At 39.8% G+C, this 18,689-nt stretch overlaps 1 long non-coding RNA gene across 2 annotated transcripts in view; it reads left to right on the top strand.

Moving 5' to 3' along the window:
• Positions 1–377: 377 nt before the first annotated feature.
• LOC114013786 (uncharacterized) overlaps positions 378–18,689 on the top strand; it is a 31,325-nt gene continuing 13,013 nt past the window's right edge. For both annotated transcript variants that reach the window (XR_003556969.2, XR_003556970.2), the window contains exons 1-5: positions 378–1,407; positions 3,747–3,918; positions 5,646–5,785; positions 10,884–10,962; positions 16,465–16,551. This is a non-coding gene — a long non-coding RNA (uncharacterized LOC114013786). The remainder of the gene's footprint in view (positions 1,408–3,746; positions 3,919–5,645; positions 5,786–10,883; positions 10,963–16,464; positions 16,552–18,689) is intronic.

Consider the following 18,689-nt stretch of genomic DNA (forward strand, 5'->3'; position numbering starts at 1 on the left):
GGCACTCATGAGATTGTAAACTCTGGTTCTGCATTACTAACCTGCTGTGAGACCTCTCTTTAATAGGTACGCTGGGCTCAAAATGCAGTTTTACATCTTGGAAAGATGACATTCTGCTTTCCTGCAGCAATGCCTTAGCGCTACGCAGGAGCAGGCTCTTCCTGCTGGCTTAGAGAGCCCTTTTACCTACTGCAAACATGAAACCCCTCTGAAATCAACAGAGCTACAAACGACTTCTGCAGGTGCTGGAGTAGGTACTAAACACCGCGGTTTGACAGGGTTACCCATGGCGCTTCCACAAAGACTGCACAGGCATCTCTTCAGTTTTGCTGAGAACTCTTTATCTATGAAAACTTCCAGAATCTCCATTGTTGCTCAGAAAGCCTCAGCAAAGACTAGTAAAACTAGTGTTTTTTCATAACTTGGCTGGAATCATCGTAATGACTCCCAGCATGCAATAATATTTTCCCCTTGGAGTTTGGAGAGCAAGAGTTAAGAGAGCTCAAATCCTTTATTATTCTGGGCAGCTGTAAAGGAAAGTATTTTGCATTTGGTCAGGAGAAATTACTTGAGCATATATTTTAAATTGAAAGCGTTCACAGAACCGAACTGATCTAAATTGAAATTATCATGGTTGTTCACAAGCTTTAAAATTTCCTTTAATTTGATCAAGGAGGAAGTGAAATTATTACTATATAAAAAAAAAAGTGTAACAACACTCCCCCCTTTCTGCTATATTTGCACTTTTTTAGGAGACTTATTATTGTGCTTTTTATTTCTAGAAAGTGAACCAAACCCTTGTTTAATTCATGTAGTGATCCAAATATTGCAACTGCAACGTTTTCTATCAAATTTCAGTGGAACAACTTTTGAGATTATGTAAACTGTCAAGAGTTATTAGGCTTTCTGGTTTTCAGAGTGTTGGTAGCTGAGTTGTTGAAGCCTAAAGCTAAAGGGAACTTCTGCATGTAGCGATAGAGACAACATTCAAAAATACTTCTAGTCAAGAAAGATACAAAAAGAGGGTAAGTGAACGATACTATATAATACCAAGAATGTAAGAAACTTACCTTCTCTCTGAGAGAATGAACACACAAGTGGTGGCTTAAACAGACATTTATTATTTTGCTTTCTGCATTTAAATCAAGCACACACCTAAATACTGCTTTTACTGAGACTTAAGCATATGGGTATCTTCACTCATGTTAGAGGCTGGGAACGTTGTCTAGAGCCACAGTATGAATGTGCTGCATTCAGCGTTTGCAAAAATGTACTGCTTTTCCTTCCAGCACTGAGTGATCCTGGAGACGTATTTATTGCATTCTACCGCAGCTTGAGTTTTCTTCTGATCCCTGGAATAGGAAACATGGCCATGATGTTTAACTCCCGAACAAGACGCAGCAAATGGTAAGAGCAAACATCCATTCTGTCAGGTGCTGGCTACAAAAGTACTGTCCTCCCTGAAATACTAGTAAGTTATGTTTTCTGAGTCAGTGTTACATTTATCCTTAGCCCAGGCAGAGAGTCAGTTGCATTCTTCCCACTAGAGGCTGACAAGGTGATTTACACTTTTTTTGCTTTTACTTTATCTCCTCTACAAACAAGCAGCAAATTTCAGCAGCTGGTGTGGCTGTTGCAGTCCTTCCCTCACATTAAAAGGAAAGGAAAGGAGGAAGAGGAGGCTACCTGGGGGAAAAAATAAAATAAAATAAAATAAAAATGAAGCTGTAAGAAAACAAATCGTACTTTCAGAGTACAGCAATTCAAATGTGTCATAAATGGGGTCAAATAAAAATAAATTTAAAGAACCATACCAAATGCAATGTGCGCTTACCATTCTGTGATTTTATAGTTAAGTCTCTCTGGCTTTTTCTGGGAAGTGCCCCATATGCCATGGCTGTTTACTGGTGACAGCTGTCATTTGTTGGTAGCTCCTCCCCAGTTGCTGAAGGCCATCAGATACACAAGCCTGCTCGCCTGGTATTACCAGCTCTTACTCAGTTGCGTGTTTTCCTTTATGTCAGAACTCTCTGACAAGCAGGCTTCAGTATTACATTAGGAAATTCAGCCACAATTTGTGAAATCCTTATAGACAATGAAGTATTGACTCCTTGATATATTATGTTTCTACTTTAAAATACATATGTTCATGAAGTGTAAACATTTACTCCCTTAAATATCATTATGTTCACCCAGAAGCCTTTGTAACTTTTCTGTAGAAAGATCCCTGTGTCAGGTAAGGAACACCTACAGACCTTTTATCTTGATCTACCTAATCTGCCTACAGTAGAGGGAAAATGATAATGCTTCATATTTTTTTCATGACCCATCATCAATCTGTCACTTTGAAAAATAAGAAGTTAAATTAATTATTCTCCTATTGATTCCCCTTTGCCAGATTCATCAGACTATCCTATTCCTGCATAAATCCCCCTAATACTGGTCCAGGTAAAACTTGGCAGAAAAATGCATTGTCTCCACCAAATGACTCATTTATATTTCATTGTTCTAAGAGGTTTCCTCTGTAAATATTTAATAGATGATGTATATATCTAGATGAATATCAAAGGAGAAAACTTAAAAAACCTTGACTGCAAACTTTCATGGGTCTTGATAAAGGTTTTGAATTAGAAAAGAATTAACAGCTCACGCCTAGCACAAGCTGATCAGATTTTTACAAATCATAATTGCATAAATACTAACATCTGTCCAAATGCTTGCCATTAACAAAGGGCATGAATTGGTAAATGCTTGCAAACAAGGCTGTAGCAGTGGTTCACCTGTGTTCTTGCAAATGAGTCTTACTATTCATATCAACAGTATTAGGCACCAGTTTATTATTTGAACTGAAATTGAATTTGTATCTCGTGATGTAGGACAAAGGAGTTGTCCATGTGTTTCTTCCACGCTTCTAATCCTTGACGGCAAACACCTGAACTGACTATTTATTGGCAGTTTTGTACCTCAGCTGGTTCAGAGAGGGCAGTGTGCTTCACACTTATTGTTTACACAGAGGATGAAACCGGCTACAAAGTGCGTGCAGCCGTAGTAGTGACCCAGAAAGAGTCTCATGTGGTAATTGATACAAAATCTAAACATTAGGCTTGTAAGCAGGCAGGGGCCATCAAAATTAACTGTACTTGAGTGTAAACTGTTGAAAAGCTAAATCTCTTCAGGGAAGGATTTGTGAAAGTGCAGTGTTCTTCAGGGAACCGCGCAAATCTGCATTGCAATAGCCTGTTTCCTGAGGTTTCCTTAGGGATCATAGAGAATTTATAGGAAGGCTGTAATTTTTTTTGTAGTTACACTGCCTTTACCAGCTGCACAAAATTCCTTCTTGAATGACTCCGCTCCATAAAAGCAATTACAAAAAATTCTGGGATTCTTATTTTCATTTCCTTTAGAAGTTCTGTAGAGACAACTTCTCTTTAATAAGTAACCAGAGCATGCGCATGTAGTGACGGAGAGTGCTATGAACCAGCCCGCCTGTTTGTCCTCCTTTACACGGAGGGTGTTTGGAGGATTCCATTATGTTTTTGTGCATGCTGTACACTACTCAAGTGCAACAATGTATGTAATTTTGTAAGAAGTATTAAAAAGAGCGTAGGAAGATTTACTTGTGCGTGTGTTGGGTGGAACGCACACATGGAAATTCTGGAAGCCTTCAGCACAAACGCTCTGAGGAGGGACTGGATACCTCAGGCCATGTAGACCAGAGGTTTAATTTCTGCTCTTATCTTTTCTAGTGTTGCTGCTTGGGAATGCGATATTCTTTATCAATACCAAAAAAAGGTCTTTTCTTTCAAAGCAAGAGCACAACAAAAGAAAGCCAAACCTGACCTCATTTGTTGGTAGCAGTGTCGAGATGAACTGCAGCTCTGACCTATTTCTCCAGCGTTACAATTATCTGCTGTAATGGTACCACTTTACTTTTTTAATCCCGGATTACTGTACTTTGAGATTTATAGAAGTCACTGTCTTTCTGGTTACAGACCTTGTTACTTCAGGGGCAAGCCAGCATGGGAATGAATGAATGCATGTGAGTGAACAAAGACACGGAACGCGATCAAGTCATCAGAATGAATTTCTAAATTTTATTTGAATGTGTTTATATCTAATTTTAGAATTTATTTAGATTATTTTGTTCATTTATATATGCTTTTATGTATATATGTGTGTGTAGAGATTATATGTGTGTGTGTGTATGTGTATATATATATATATATATAAAAAATGTACTTCTGTATCCATATGTGTCCCCACACAGAATGATCTAAACTGAGGTCATGTGGTGAGGGATTTGGGTTTTGTTCATTTGTTTGGCAGCCTGTGCTTTGCTGAGGTATGATCAGCCTCTCTATGCACCATGGGAATGATAAATATAAAAGACTTTAAGAAATCAAGTTCTTACATATTCAGAACCAAACCCCTTGATGATAGAAGTTGACATAGCTGCCTTTAAGTCAATATAATACTTGTTTAAATCAATGGAAGGAAAGTGAATTGCATTATATGAAGATCTGGTATTTATAATCTGATTTTATTGGTATTAACAGTGTATCCAACCTTACAAAAGTTTTTTTCCCCTGAGTTTCGTGTTTCGTATTTATCTGTGTCACCAAAATGATTAGAAAAGATGTTCTTATGTTTTCCTCAAGTCAAAATTCCTTAGTAAATTTTCAGTCTTCAGAGCATATCATTCATCTTTTTTGTTTTACCACTCAGGATACTGTTAGCAGCATTCACAGCAACACTGTGCTGGTGACAAACACTGAGTCCTGCCAAAGCTAGTGACGCAGAAATCAGGAATCAGGTTCTCAGAAAACACAGGATTAGCTCTAAAACTGAGTTTTCAGGGGAAAAAACAAACCAACAAAAATAACTTGTATCTTTTTATTTACCCTCTTCTTTCTAGCCCATTTTAAGCTTTACCCCAACCCATAAACAGTGACAAAACACTTAACACCATGACACTTATGCAATCAGATGCCAGCTGCTATAAATGTAACTCTCCACTTGCAACAAGAACAGTATGTAGTCCATTCAGGCCATTCGTTTCACATAGGTTAGACTTATTTTATTCAATCCTCTTATTTTTGTCTCTTTTCAGTTTAATGGGAAATCATTCTCTGGTTTGGTCTGTTTTGTACAGATCTACTCTGCACAAGGTGATCAAATAAAATGGTTGTTCAGGGCTTGGCTTTGCCCTGTTGCCTTTCATCCTTGTCAGTAAGATGCTGCGAGCACCATCCACAGAATACATGAATTTTAAAGAGAGAAAGCCTTTCAGTGGTTGCAGGAGGCTGAGTTCAAGCAAGGATAAGAAAGTAAACTATAACTTGAATTCCTCTTAGTGAGGGGCCTCATTTGCTTTTTGATTCCTATGCAAACTCATTAAGTTTTGCTGTGAGGGGAATGGTACTCGATGCAGTTTTGAGGAAGACATTTATGGCTCCATCCCCGGAGGGCTGACACGCAGACTCAGCATCTGCTAGCATCAGCTAAATATGCAGGGGAGAATACAAGTATTTGGAGGAGCATTAGGATAAGCTTTGGCCGAGGAAGCTGAGCAAGATGAAAAATTGCTGCTGTTTTTTAAATTACTTCACGAAATTTAAAATCTTTTCCTGTCCTTTTCCATCAAGGTAGCAAGGAAGGGATTCAGATTCCACTAACGACAACTTTTGGAGCAGAACTGAACAGAAGATACTGTCATGGTTTGCCCCAAAATGAGACTGAACATTGTTGTTACACCGGAGGGATGTTAATTGAGAATGGGCAGAAGGTGGGTGCATTTAAGTGACAAGAGAGTTTTGCTATAAAAATGAGAACATACACTAAAATCTCCAGCGCCAACTATAAGAATAAAACTAACATTTTCCTTGTTTTCTGAACAAAACAACTCAGCAAATACATCAGAAAGGGCAGATGAATAATCTGTTCAGTCTTGGTTCTCATCTCTCCAGGGAATTTCAGGTACTCTTTGAATCTTGTGGCTCATAGTGTAGCAATAATGTGCATTTCTTAGACAGAACTTTTCTAGGATTTTCTTCTTTTTGTCTACATACACATTTTTTGTGAGAGCAAGATATATACATAAAGATGTCTTCCACTGTATAATCAATTACATATTGATCATGGTAATAACCATAACAACTTACTTTGCTTCCCAAAAGACACACAGCTACTTTTAAGGTCAAGACAATTTATAAATACCCAGTATTTAACAATTACTCAATATATATTCAAATAGAATTCCTAATGACATCAACAGAGATCTTGATAAAGAATTAAAATTGTAAAGTTTATTATAAAGATTTAATGACGGATAACAATTTCAGTTAGAAAAAACACCCATTTAACCCTATAATCTCTAGTTGGACCAAGTCTTACCAGAGACATTCAGAGACTCAACCAGACTGTAATGTCAGTCACTCTGCAGACACTGTTGGCTCCAGCTGAATACAGGGTTATTACTCCTTGCACGCATTCAGAATAATTTGGCCCTTCACTTCAAGAGGACCGTAGAGGTGCTGGAACGTGTCCAGAGGAGGGCAGCGAAGATGATGGAGGGGCTGGAGTACGTGTCTTACAAGGAGCAGCTGAGGGCACTGGGGTGCTTAGCCTGGAGAGGGGCTCGGGGGGCCTGACCGCTCCCCACAGCTGCCTGACAGGGGCTGTGAGGGGGGGGTCGGTCTCTGCTCCCAGGGAACAAGCGACAGGACAAGAGGGAACGGCCCCAGGCTGTGCCAGGGCAGGTTTAGGCTGGATATCGGGAAAAACGTCTTCAGGGAAAGGGTGGCCCGGCACGGGCACAGGCTGCCCGGGGAGGGGGCGGCGTCACCCCCCGGGGGGGTTTAACACACACACAGATGCGGCGCTTGGGGCCATGGTCAGCGGTGGGCTCGCTGGGCTCACAGCTCCTTCCCAACAGACATGGCGCCGCAGTTCTAAAACACAGATACCAAAACAAAGGTTGTGGTCAAGTTTGTAGTAACAGGAAATATCTGAGTTTCAGTCCTTCAGAAGTACCACGCATGTCCAAACCAAACACTGCTTAGTCTGAGCTAAATTTCACCCACCATTTCATGTCTGCTACAAACTGTAATTTTCAAGTTTGTTAGCTTTGGGATACCTTGTATCACCAGCAATGTAATAATCTAATAGAGACAGACAAAATATATGTATCCATTTGTACAGATTTAATATAAGTACTAATTATTTCTTACATGGTGCAATGTTTAATATCAGCCAATGTTTCTAGGCTATACATAAAATTCTGGATTTTGAAGTATATCCCATAGACATTTTTTCACCTGTTTATCTCATCTTCCTAGAACAGAACACTTTACTGCAAGGAAATTGTAGCAATAGCAATTTCTTGCTAAGAAATATACAAACATATTTTTTACAATGTCACTTAATTTGGGGGTTTTGATTAAAAACTTTGAGTAACTTACCAGTGGTGTCTTGGCATCACTACGTCGTAAAGACAAAAGCAGATGGACTTTATAAACTAGTAAACAATTTGTCAATTTTGAATCGGATTTCAGAGTATGACAATTTTGACCAAATAGGGGGGGGGGAAATGGCAATTAACTGTATAATTTTAGTTCAGGTCAGGTTTTAAATGCTGATTAAACCAAGTATGTTTAAAATCTGAAGCATGTGTCCAGCTTTCCTCTTTTCTCACTTTTTCCCTGCTAGCTCAAATGGTAGTTTTGGAAGAAGAGGATGTAAAATTTCTCTTCACCATCTGTTATCTGACATTTGAAAGAAGTCATTCCTTGACCAGTGATGAGAGAGTTAGCCCTATTTGGATGATAAATTGTTACCCTCTAATTTGCAAAGCTGGTACATTTTTAAAGGCAAACCAGATAGTGACCTGTGTAGAAATGGCCACATCACCCGAGATACAGAGCCTCCTCCAAGCATTAAAATACAAAACAGATGGAGGAAACCTTTCAAGGGAATATCCATAGGGGGAAAAACTGCTGTGAAATGTAAGGAAAGAAAACTCTGCCAAGCTCAACAGGACCACAGAAAGTGTTAATGACCCGAGGATTATCTTTTCCAAAACTAAACGAAAGACACAACTTTTGAAAGGTGTTCTCCTAACACAAACATCTGATCAGGAAATAGCATATACCAACATGGGATTATCCCTGTGAGATGAAATTGGAAAGGATTTCCATCCTAGTGACATCAACTTTCTAAGGATCAAGTTTAGACAAAATATCCCAAAGCTGACTTGACAACTTCACAGAATAAGAAAAAATCAAAACCTAAACCCAGATGTTCTGTGTTACGGGAGACTTCATATTAATGAATCATATGCATTATATAAGCAAAGGGGGGGGAGAAGGGACCATCTGAAGGTCATGAAATAGAGCGCTGTTGTGCTAGGCATTCTGAAAACACTGAGTATGAGACAGCTTCTGCCTCAAAGAGTTTAAGCTCTACATAGAAATTGGGTGGGTAAAGTTGTAGAATGCCAAGTCAAGGAGAGCAGCATTGTAGCACTAAAACCAATGGACATTCGGGCTTCTTTCCTCTGCTCCAGGGTGGCTGACCTGGGAAGGGATTACGCGATGCACTGGGAGGGAAATGAGAAAGGAAGAGAAGTCTGGGACCAGCGCAGAGGACTGACGGAGAAAGGGCTGTGGGAATCACGAAGCAAGGCAGAAGGAAATAGCTGACCTTCCTGAGATGGTGAGGGTTCAGTCAGGGCTGGAGAAAGTTTGCCAAATGTCCTGAGTCCTGGCTTTTCTGGGCATGTGGCTGCGCCCAGGGCTGGGGCCTCTGCCTGCCTCCAGGCTCTGGCTTTCCCAGCAGATGCATGAGGAGGAGGAAGGAAGGTACTAGTTGGGACCTACCTGGTGTGAACGTTGGGTTTATCTAATAGTGGTTGTAGGGATTTGTGGTGCTATGATGTACCAGAAGATGATGGATAGATGGACAGGCAGATACGCTTGGGGTTTTGGGGTTTTTTTTAGCAGAAATAGAAAAGGTAGATCTCATTGACTGCAGTAGAATGTGCTTTCAACAAATGCGAACAGTATGTGGGTAGGAAATCTGTGAGTAATTTTTGTTGCTGTTTCTGCATTCTGTGTCATTTGCTCCTAAGAGATTATTAAAATGCCTCAACACTGTCAAGGAGTACAGGCTTTGAAGGTTACCCTGTGAAGGTCCTCTCTAAATCCATGCTTTCCACACCCCTAAGGCACATATGAATGCACCTTGGTGTTCTTGCCTGCTCTGCTATGGGGGTACAGACGTACCCTCTTGCATTACTAGATTAGCAGATCACTAATTGTCGGCACCTTCCAAAGAGAGTTCCATAATGGAGAAACATTTGCATCACGCAGAGCACAGGCATTTCTACATATGTAAGCGTGAAATGGGCACCCTGAACACAAGAAGTGACTGTGTCTTTCTGTTACGGAGCGTGAGGTACAGTCTGTACACTACGTCAGTGAAAATGGGATGTGTTTCTTCTTCAGACACCCAAAGCAAATGGAGTGGGAGGGGGGAATGAACAGCTCGTTGCCCCTGGGGCTGTGTTATAAAGGCACCAGGTCTTAGTGCCTGGCAGAGAAAATGGCTCTGCATGTGGGGGTCTGTTCTTCACAACAGTCATCTCGTCCTCCTGGTCTGACAAAATGCCCTGTAAAGGATTAGTTTTAGCTGTTTGTGGGCAAAGAAAAATGTAGTGCGTAAGCTGTGTAAAGTCAAACTCTTCAGGAGGAGCTGTGCTTTGCTTAATCACAGTATTGTAACTGTCTTCTGCTCTGAAAGAATAATTGTCTACATCTTTTTTATTTATTTTATTTTATTATTCATTCTACCTTGGCTATGGCTCTTCTCTTTCCATCCTTTCTACAGTTTTTATTTGCTTGCTCATGGGGGAAAAGCAATAGGTAAGAAAAGCCTAACTGAGGCAAGATTAATGCAGTTCCACTGAGAATAAGAAAAAGATTTATTCTCTTCTTCCCTTCCACAGATGTCTTGTTAGGGACTCAGCCTCGCCTAACATATGTACCTGTATTCATTTACTTCCTTCTCGTCCTCTGGGAGAAGCCTATCTCATGTAATTTATTGACTTGGCTGCCTTGTTGGTATCCATGTTAATAGTAAGATGTATTGAACACTCACAAATTAGTCTTATTCTCAGATGCGAGTGAAGGGGGTTTATCTATGTTGAAAAATATGTACATTTGGCTTGCCACAACTAGGAGTTACCGTAAAGAAAATGTTGAAATTGGAGCCTCTGAGCTGGCAAGAAGTGTGAAGGTTTGAAAGAGGGGGCTCCAGCAGAGCTGCTGAAATAACGCATGAAGTTCAGAAGAAATGGTCAGCCTCGTCATCCCGCTCTATGGTTTTCTTTCTCTTAGCTGACTCCCACATTGGGCTGGCAACTTCAGCTAATGCCAACAGACATTAGCAAGTGATGGAGGAAGGAAGTATTAACTGTTTGGTGAAAGGCAGTGAGAGGAGATGAGGAGAATGTAGGAGTCCAATTTAAATTATATATAATTGACTCGGGCAAGAGGAAGGAACTTGAGCCAAACACCGCATGCATTGCTTTCTTGCTAGCCTTGTACTTGAGACTGGTCTATCAGAAGATCCTTTACAGTCCTTTCTGGAAAGGACAGCTTCAAAGGTCACCACGTGGCATCACTAAAATTTTACTCTGACTGAGGGACAGACCCTTACATCAACCCAGAAAGGCAGTGTCTTTACTCATTGTCACAGTCAAAAACCTGTCATTAGCATTAAGAAGCTCAAAACAGGCACTGAGCCTTGTAACCAGACAGCTGTATTTTCTGAAACTGTCTGTATTCTTCTGTATTCAAAATGACATTTTCATTTTTACTTTTCAGAAGAGGAAGGTGGCTGTTCTTTGCTGTCTGATATGCAACCTGCCCGTTATAGTTCAGGACTCCTCATCTTGCTGAGCAGGTAACTCCTGGGAACAAAGTGCTTTTGGGGTGATGGAAAGGATACTCCTGTTACTGCTTCCCAAACTGTCTGAAACTGCCATGGACAGCGTCAGGGCCAAGAGTGCATTTTAAAAGCTTTTGGTGTTTCAGCTCTGCCTGGCACCTATATATTTTTGAGTCCTTTACCTCCCTTTCTTCAAAGTGCAAGTTTTCACTTACCTTCACTGCTCTCACTTTCTCCTCCCCTATTATGCAGGTTAGCCCGCGCTTGGGAACGAAAGGTGTGCTGTTTAAAAGAGCAGCCTGACTTCCAAAGAAATGAAACGGCAATAGCAATATTTATCTTGCTTTATTGTGACTTCCATTTCTTTCAAAGCCAGGCTGATTTTTAACCTGGAGTTTTCTTTTTCAGCCCAAGTTTGTGGTTTTGGGGGCATATGCTAGAAGTTTTTTTGTTAAGTTCTCAACTGTCACTTTCTTCAGTTTAATGATTTTTCTCACATTTTATTTTGCATAAAATTGTTTTTGACTCTTGAGGCTGTCTGCTAAATACCAACTAAAATACATCACTACTCAGTGTTGGAAATAGCTTTTTGAGTCTGGGGACTCTTCTATAATTTGTAGAAATCCTGAGGCTGTTTCAGTAGTAGAGGCTTGAGTCTTGAGGCTGCCATCAAACTACAGAAAGGTACTTACTCCTGCTCTTAGTGCTCAGTGTTCTTGTAGCAGAAACTAATGATGAATTCTCTGTGCTGCTGTTTGTAGAGCTTTGTTCAAGCCATTAAGTGTCATATGTGTTGTCATCTCAGGATGTGATTACCTACCTTTTTTATAGGGTACTGATATTACTTGCCTTTTACCCACATGATTCTGACTCCAAGCAGTGACTTAACCCCCCAAACCACACCAGGCGCAAGTGACACTAGCTAAAACAGATGCATGCTAACTAACAGAAAATGCCGATTGTTTTTATTTATCCACAGCAATAGGTTTAAAGTATGTTCTCACATTTGCTAAGTGACTCCTTGATATTTTTCTTGTCATCTTGACTCCTGCTATCTCTTTCCTGTTTCTGCTTTTGCATTCTGAGTTGCCTTAAGGGTCTCCCTGCCGAGGTACCCTTGGTTCATCAAAACATGAGAACTATTCAATATACTGTAAAACTTTTTACACAGCCAGTGGTGCACTTACAGATTTTCTCTTCTCCTGTGGGACAGGGAGGATTTCTAATAGGATCCTTTAAATATTATTTTCTTGCATGTTCTTCTGAGCTATCTGAAATTTTATTGGGTAATTTTGAGGCCATGCCAATGTGCACTGGTTTTGATACAGATTTGCCTGTTAGCTCCAGAGATGTAACACTCCTATAGCCCGACCACATGTCCTTGTTCAAAGAAGACCATTCATATGCCTGCTGGTTGTTTTTTTCACTGTGGAACCTAAAAACAATCTCAAGTCACTGTTAGACATACTAAACTCTCTCGGGTTGGGATGCTCAGCAGCCCATGGCTGCACATCATAAATCTCTGCACGCCAGTCCTCCAGGTCAGCCTTCTGAGATACCTTCTGCACAGCCTAAAACCAAGTCAAGAAAGCAGACGTGCCCTGTGCGTCTTTTAATTCCCTTCAAAACTCCTGTTAGTCAGATTGTTTGCTACTGACTAATTTTCTATCATTTGTTTGATTCCTTATATGAGCACACTGATCACATTTAATACCTTTTAGGGAAAGCAAATGAGATGGTAATTTGGGAGTTATTTCTGAACAATGATGTTCATTTTAAATAAGGAAATTCTGCTGCTGCAAGGAATTAGCAATTGTTTTTACCTCATGAATAATCAGTAGTATTTGAAAATTATTTCCACTGATCCATCTCCAAATGAAGAGGTGACATTTCTCCTCTCAATCTGAGATCAATGCGGAGAATTTATCTTAATCTTTCCTAAGGCATCCAGCCTCCAAAACTAATAGTTACAATCAGACAGTTGGCAGGTCACAAATACCAGCCCTGCGGGGGTTGTCATGACAGTGAGTAAGCAATTTTGCTGCTCAACAGATCACCCAGAGACGTTTTAACTTTAGCAATTATTCTTCTCAAGGTCAATGACATCATGAAAAGAGCCAGAAATGTATTTCTTTGGACAATTATAATCAGAGATTGCTCTTGACTTTGATATTTATAGGGTCCCAACCACCAAGAGGCTTGCAGTGAAAGGTGATGTGGGTCTCCAAAGCAATCCTGCCAAAAGTTCCAGAAAAGTTCCAGAATAGCAATAGTCCATGATTTCATTGTACATGGCTAATCGTTTTTCCTGAAGGAAAATCTCACATTTGGCAGGTACCTTTGTAACAAAGAGATAGCAAGGGCTGTAAATCCCTGAGCAGCTATTATTGCACAATCAAACTTTGTAACTCATATATATCTCCCCTGGAAATACAGTAATATGCTGCTAAAGTCAGGAAAAAATGGGATTTGGGGCCATGGTATTTCATTACAAGCTGTACAGCAGAAACTTGAGACTGTTTTTAAGAAATTATTAGTTGGGAAATATATCATGATGATATATACCAGTGTATACATATGCAATGTGTATACAGTGAAGCAGTCTACTAGTTCAGTAAATAGAAAAAAACACTATGTAGGACGTATTTTTTAAAAAAATAAGGGTCCAGAAACACAACCATTTCCCACAGAAACGATTTCTTTCTGTCTGTCACTGTAAAGGAGCACATAGGTAAGAGGAAAGATGTTGATGAATTACATATCTGGTCTACTTACTCTACTCATGCCATGGTCCAAACTCTTTTTTCTGTTGTGGGGAGATGGGAGTCTCCTCTTTTGGACTAAATCCCCATTGCATCTCGGCTGTCTCTAGTTGGATGCCTGAGCATCTAGTTGGCTTCATCACTTGGAAGCAACTATTTAGAGATAGGCTTGGCTTTATCTTATCCAAGTGATGGTTATATGGGATTTGTGGTGCTAGAATATATCAGAATAGATATAACCATGTTTTTATATTTTAAGCAGAAATAGAAAAGGGCTGGTGAGATGTCCCCCCAAATAATAATGAGATTTAGAAATGTAAGTAATACCTAGAATTGGGCTTTACCTTATCTGAGAAAGAGAAAATCCAGTCTGAACAGCTGTCAGGGGAAGATTTGAGGATGACAGGGAAAAGGAAAACCTGTCTTCCGATCAGAGACTGAAAACAAAGACTGAAAAAGGATGCAAATGCACTCTCCACACAGAAGTGGTATTAACAGCATTTGGGGACAAGCTTAATGGAAATTGAAGGACGATACTGGAACAGAACAAATGGCTCCAAGCTGAAAATGGATGTGTATAGGCTGGATATTAAGCAAGGTTTTCTAACTGTTAATGTTGTATTGGCATGGGGTAGAATTTTAATCTGATTAGCAGAGGAAGATGAGAGGTGAAGCCTGGCCATATTATAAAAGGCTAAAACGGCCCAGAAGCATCCTTCTAGTCCTGTACGTTTAATTCCTGTGCATGGCACGCCTAGAACAAAGACAAGGCCTGCAGGCAGGCTTACCTGCAAAGGAATTGTGTAAGAAAAATTGGAAAGAAACCCAAGGAGCTACAAATTTCTTGCTGAGATTTCCTGTTGTCTGAAATATTGTCATGCATGCTGCAATTTCAGAGATTCAATCCATTCTGCTCATTTTTATGAATCTGGTCAAAAAGCCACGAGTAAATACTCAGTTAAGCAATGTATTTCTAAATTAATTACAGATGGGACAGTGAGCAGCTACAGATTGTTGTTGATGGCATGAAACAGAACCACTTCTGTTCTACATGCGTCACTCTCACCAGTTTCTTTCCCACTTACCCTCTCAGAGGCCATGAATTTAGTAGCATTGTAACTCATATTGTGCATTTCTGCATTTTAGGTAGCAAGCAATCTTTTTGGTTTAGGCTGTTATATATTATCATAATCAATTTATTCATGCTTTTTCAGTGTAAAATTCGTTAGAAAGAAACTTTTTTTTTCCCCAAAAATCTTAAAAACATTATATCAAGAATACTTTGATGATTCTTTGATGAGAAAACTTACCTGAATATAAAATTTGTAAGCTGAAAATAGTCCATTATATAAATATATAATGACTTTATAAACATGTTTTGCTGTACCACAGGACCCTCAGTGTTTCTTCAGTTATTTCCTATCCTTTATCAAGAAAGGCTAAACCTTTTTCTGGTTCAATAGGAAATACAGCCAAGGCTTTTTCAGGGTTTTTTTTTCTAATTTAATTTTTTCTTTTTGTTATTTTTAGTTTTTAACTAAAAATGTTAGCCACAGGCTTAACATGCCAGTCATCGCTCAGCTTCGGATTCTATTGCAGGGGTTATCTGTTTCCTACATGATTATCCTTACAGATTGTATACCTTCGAAGGTATATCAACTGGATTATTTTCTCTGATCCAGGATTTCCTACAGGAGCCCATTCATTCCCTACCTCTGTCTTTCTAAATGAGCTCTTCTGGTTCTAATGATGACCAGGTAGTTCTGAAGCTCTCGGCAGATGACCTCTGCAGAAGGCTTGGCTGGAAAGCCAGCAATTAATCACAGGCAGGACTGAACCCAGGCTCCCCTAAAAAGCCAGCTTCTCGGTGATGAACTCATTACCTGCTGGCAACATTTAAATTCTCTGGTCACAGCTATTAAAGGAAGAAGAGATCAATAGATCACTGTGCCTGTCTTCCTCCATAAAAGAGACCGTTACATTTCATGTGGTCACCTCTGAACTAAGCCTAGTAACTAGGATTCAATGAAAATACCTTTAAGAGGAACAGCCAGTGTTGTCTTAGGGGCATCAGAAGATAACCATTTAGTTCTTGGGGAGTTTTCCCCCAGTTAATCATTAGGAAAACTGGGAGGTACTTCCACCTTGAATCTCCCTGGTTCATGTTATTCCATTCACTAGCTTCCCATAACCTAAATTTTCAGATTGATCAAGAATTTCAACTGACAAGCAGTATCTGTAATGCCCATAACTTCAACTGTGACATTTGCTGATAAATATTTTGTGTAAAAGCATATGTTTTCCTTCTGTAGAGACACAACGAGCAGTTTGGTTATTAAATGTATTCATCCACTGTAAGAAAAAGTCTGAAAGGCAAAGCAAATATGCTGTACATAGAAAAATATTAGGGACGGATATTCAACCCTATCTGTTAAGCACAACACACTATAAGAAACTGTCTCAGTCTCAGCCGAAGCCCTCTCCTTCCTATTATTAGGATATGCCATTTTCATACCAGAAACTTGTAATGTTTCTGTGAGCTTCCCAAAATGTCTGTAATTGGTAAAGCCAGCACCATTACTGATACTTGGTGGTTTTAATCTTTTTTTGCTTTAAAAAGAAATCAGTAAACCTTGAAAATGACTGCAGAGAGGGCAGAGAACTGCACAGAACTACGTTGCTTTAATCATCCAGGAAACCTCTTTTCCTCAAGTCAGAGGTTTCAAGGTCAAATAGGTGTCTTATTATTTTTCAGCTGAGACTGGAAAGGTGATGAAGGAAATGATACAACTAGAGTCCCGTCTCCACATCCCGAAGTAAAGAAGTGATCTTAACATCATGGGTAAGCTTATTCTTTTACAGAAGATGGGTGGGCTTATTCGTAAGCTGTTGTTGTTCATACTTCCAGAGATGTTAAATTATAAATGCAGATGAGAGCTGTACTTTAACACTGAGGAAGCAGCCTTTCTAAACCCTTTGGCAGGGCTGTTGAACTAAACAAAAAGCTTTTATCTCTCAGAATCTCTTGGGGCACATTAATCCATCACTTGTCAGTTTGTCAGATGAAAAGCAGCTTGAATGGTTTGATTTTATTTTTTTTAATTGTGTCTGAAATACTGTCGGTGCTGTATACAAAGCAGATAAAGACAGTGTCAAGACACCCAAAAGCTTATGTGATGCTTCTTTCATTGGCGAGATACCCAGCTGACCTGCTACTTCTCCGAAAAGGGATGGTGGAGGCTGAGGAGCAGCCCATCACTTGCAGTTTCCACTAACAAGCCCATTAGTGATGGCTGGCAAACAAGACCAGTGTGGAATAAGAAATAAGTTTGATTAGGAGGGTAAGCCAGACAATTATATGCGTATATGGGATGGCTGCTGTGGGCTACTCGTGTGTTTTACCAAACTGGCAGCTGTACACTGGCTAAAGTTACCTTCGTAGCAGGAGTGCGGTAAACTACTGAATGAGCTATTTGTGAGTGCTTTGAGTGGTTTCCTTTGAAGAGCCACCTTCTAAGACACAACACAGCTTTTTGTGAATGGGAAAATTTCACGTTGTCTCCTTGCTTTCTTCCTATCCCCTCTTGACTGTTTATATATCCAATATATAATATGTTCTGGACAGCACGGGACCAGGCTCTGTGCTCCAATGCCTGCATGGCATTTCCTTCTGCCACTGTGAGAGACAAAACACGGGGCTGCATGTGCCAATGGTTTGATGCAGCAGGGCATTTCTTACGCTCTTACTCCAGTTCGATCCTACAAATCCTTACTTATAAAGCAATCTTCTCTCATGTAAGTAGCTTTGAGCACTCAGGCAATCTATGATTCTTTATGTGAGCATCAGATCCACATTTTCTATAAAACAAAATGGGTCACAGTCATTTTTCTGTAAGTCTTTCACTCGACAGATCCACACCAAAGGTGCATCGGCTTGGCTGGGCTGGAGTGGGAAGCCTGCTTTTCTGTGCCAAGTACTTTGCCAGCCATTTTTAAAGCTTATAATGCACAGGTATTCTACATAAAAATGACACTTTTTTTTTTTTTTTTTCCCCAGCAAAATGGGGAGAATAGCAGACTGATTTAATATGATCCCTGCAATGTTTCTTTTGAAACTCAGGCAGTATTCTGAATTGTTCAGACTGTTCCGGTTCTGAATGGCTTACTGAGTTTTGAAATCTAGTTTTCAAATCTTTTTTTGCTTTTAATTTAGTTTTGGCCCCCTTTTTAGAGGAAATTTGTCAAAACCAAGACAATAGTTTTTAAAGTATTTTCAGAAAGAAGACTTGACCACTGTTTTCTACCTAGTCCTGAAGTCAGGAAGACAGAAATATGAACAGCGGGCAACACGTCAGGCACTGGAGCAGCATCTAGTTCTGTTCTGTAAGCAGGCTGAGAAGTAATTATGTGCCACAAGGAAGCTTTCTCTCCATTAGATACCAAAAGATACCATTCCATTAATGGCAATATCAGCTTTTCAGCTTGCCATTTGTACGTTTGTTCCTTTACACACAGTGGAGTAGTTGCACCTTCAGTGTGAAAGTACAAAAAGTGCTGTAATCTCATCTTAAGCCCAACCATTTTTTCTCCACTTTCCCACCAGCAACCCAAAAGAGCCATAGCTGGCTTCATGCAGAGTTAGCCCTAAGTGTGACAGGTGAAGAGGCCACGTATTCACCATCATTGTATGCCCATCACCTGGGACTCTCGTGTATTCTACATGTATATAAATATGTAAGAACAGGCCAAATATATCATGATTCTCACTGACACGTATGATTAATATGTGACCATACGAAATTAATACATTGTCACGATAGCAAGAAAAATGCTAGAAAAATATTTATACTTGTGCAGAGCGCTAGAGATTGTGTAGGTATGTAAAAAAAGACTTCACATTTCACAATTTCCTGTTTCAGTTTTACATTTTACATTGGTTATTAACTTTACATATTTTACAGTAAGAGAGGGGAAAGCAGT

Source organism: Falco peregrinus, chromosome 2 (genome assembly GCF_023634155.1).
Source record: "Falco peregrinus isolate bFalPer1 chromosome 2, bFalPer1.pri, whole genome shotgun sequence".
Lineage (NCBI taxonomy): Eukaryota > Metazoa > Chordata > Aves > Falconiformes > Falconidae > Falco > Falco peregrinus.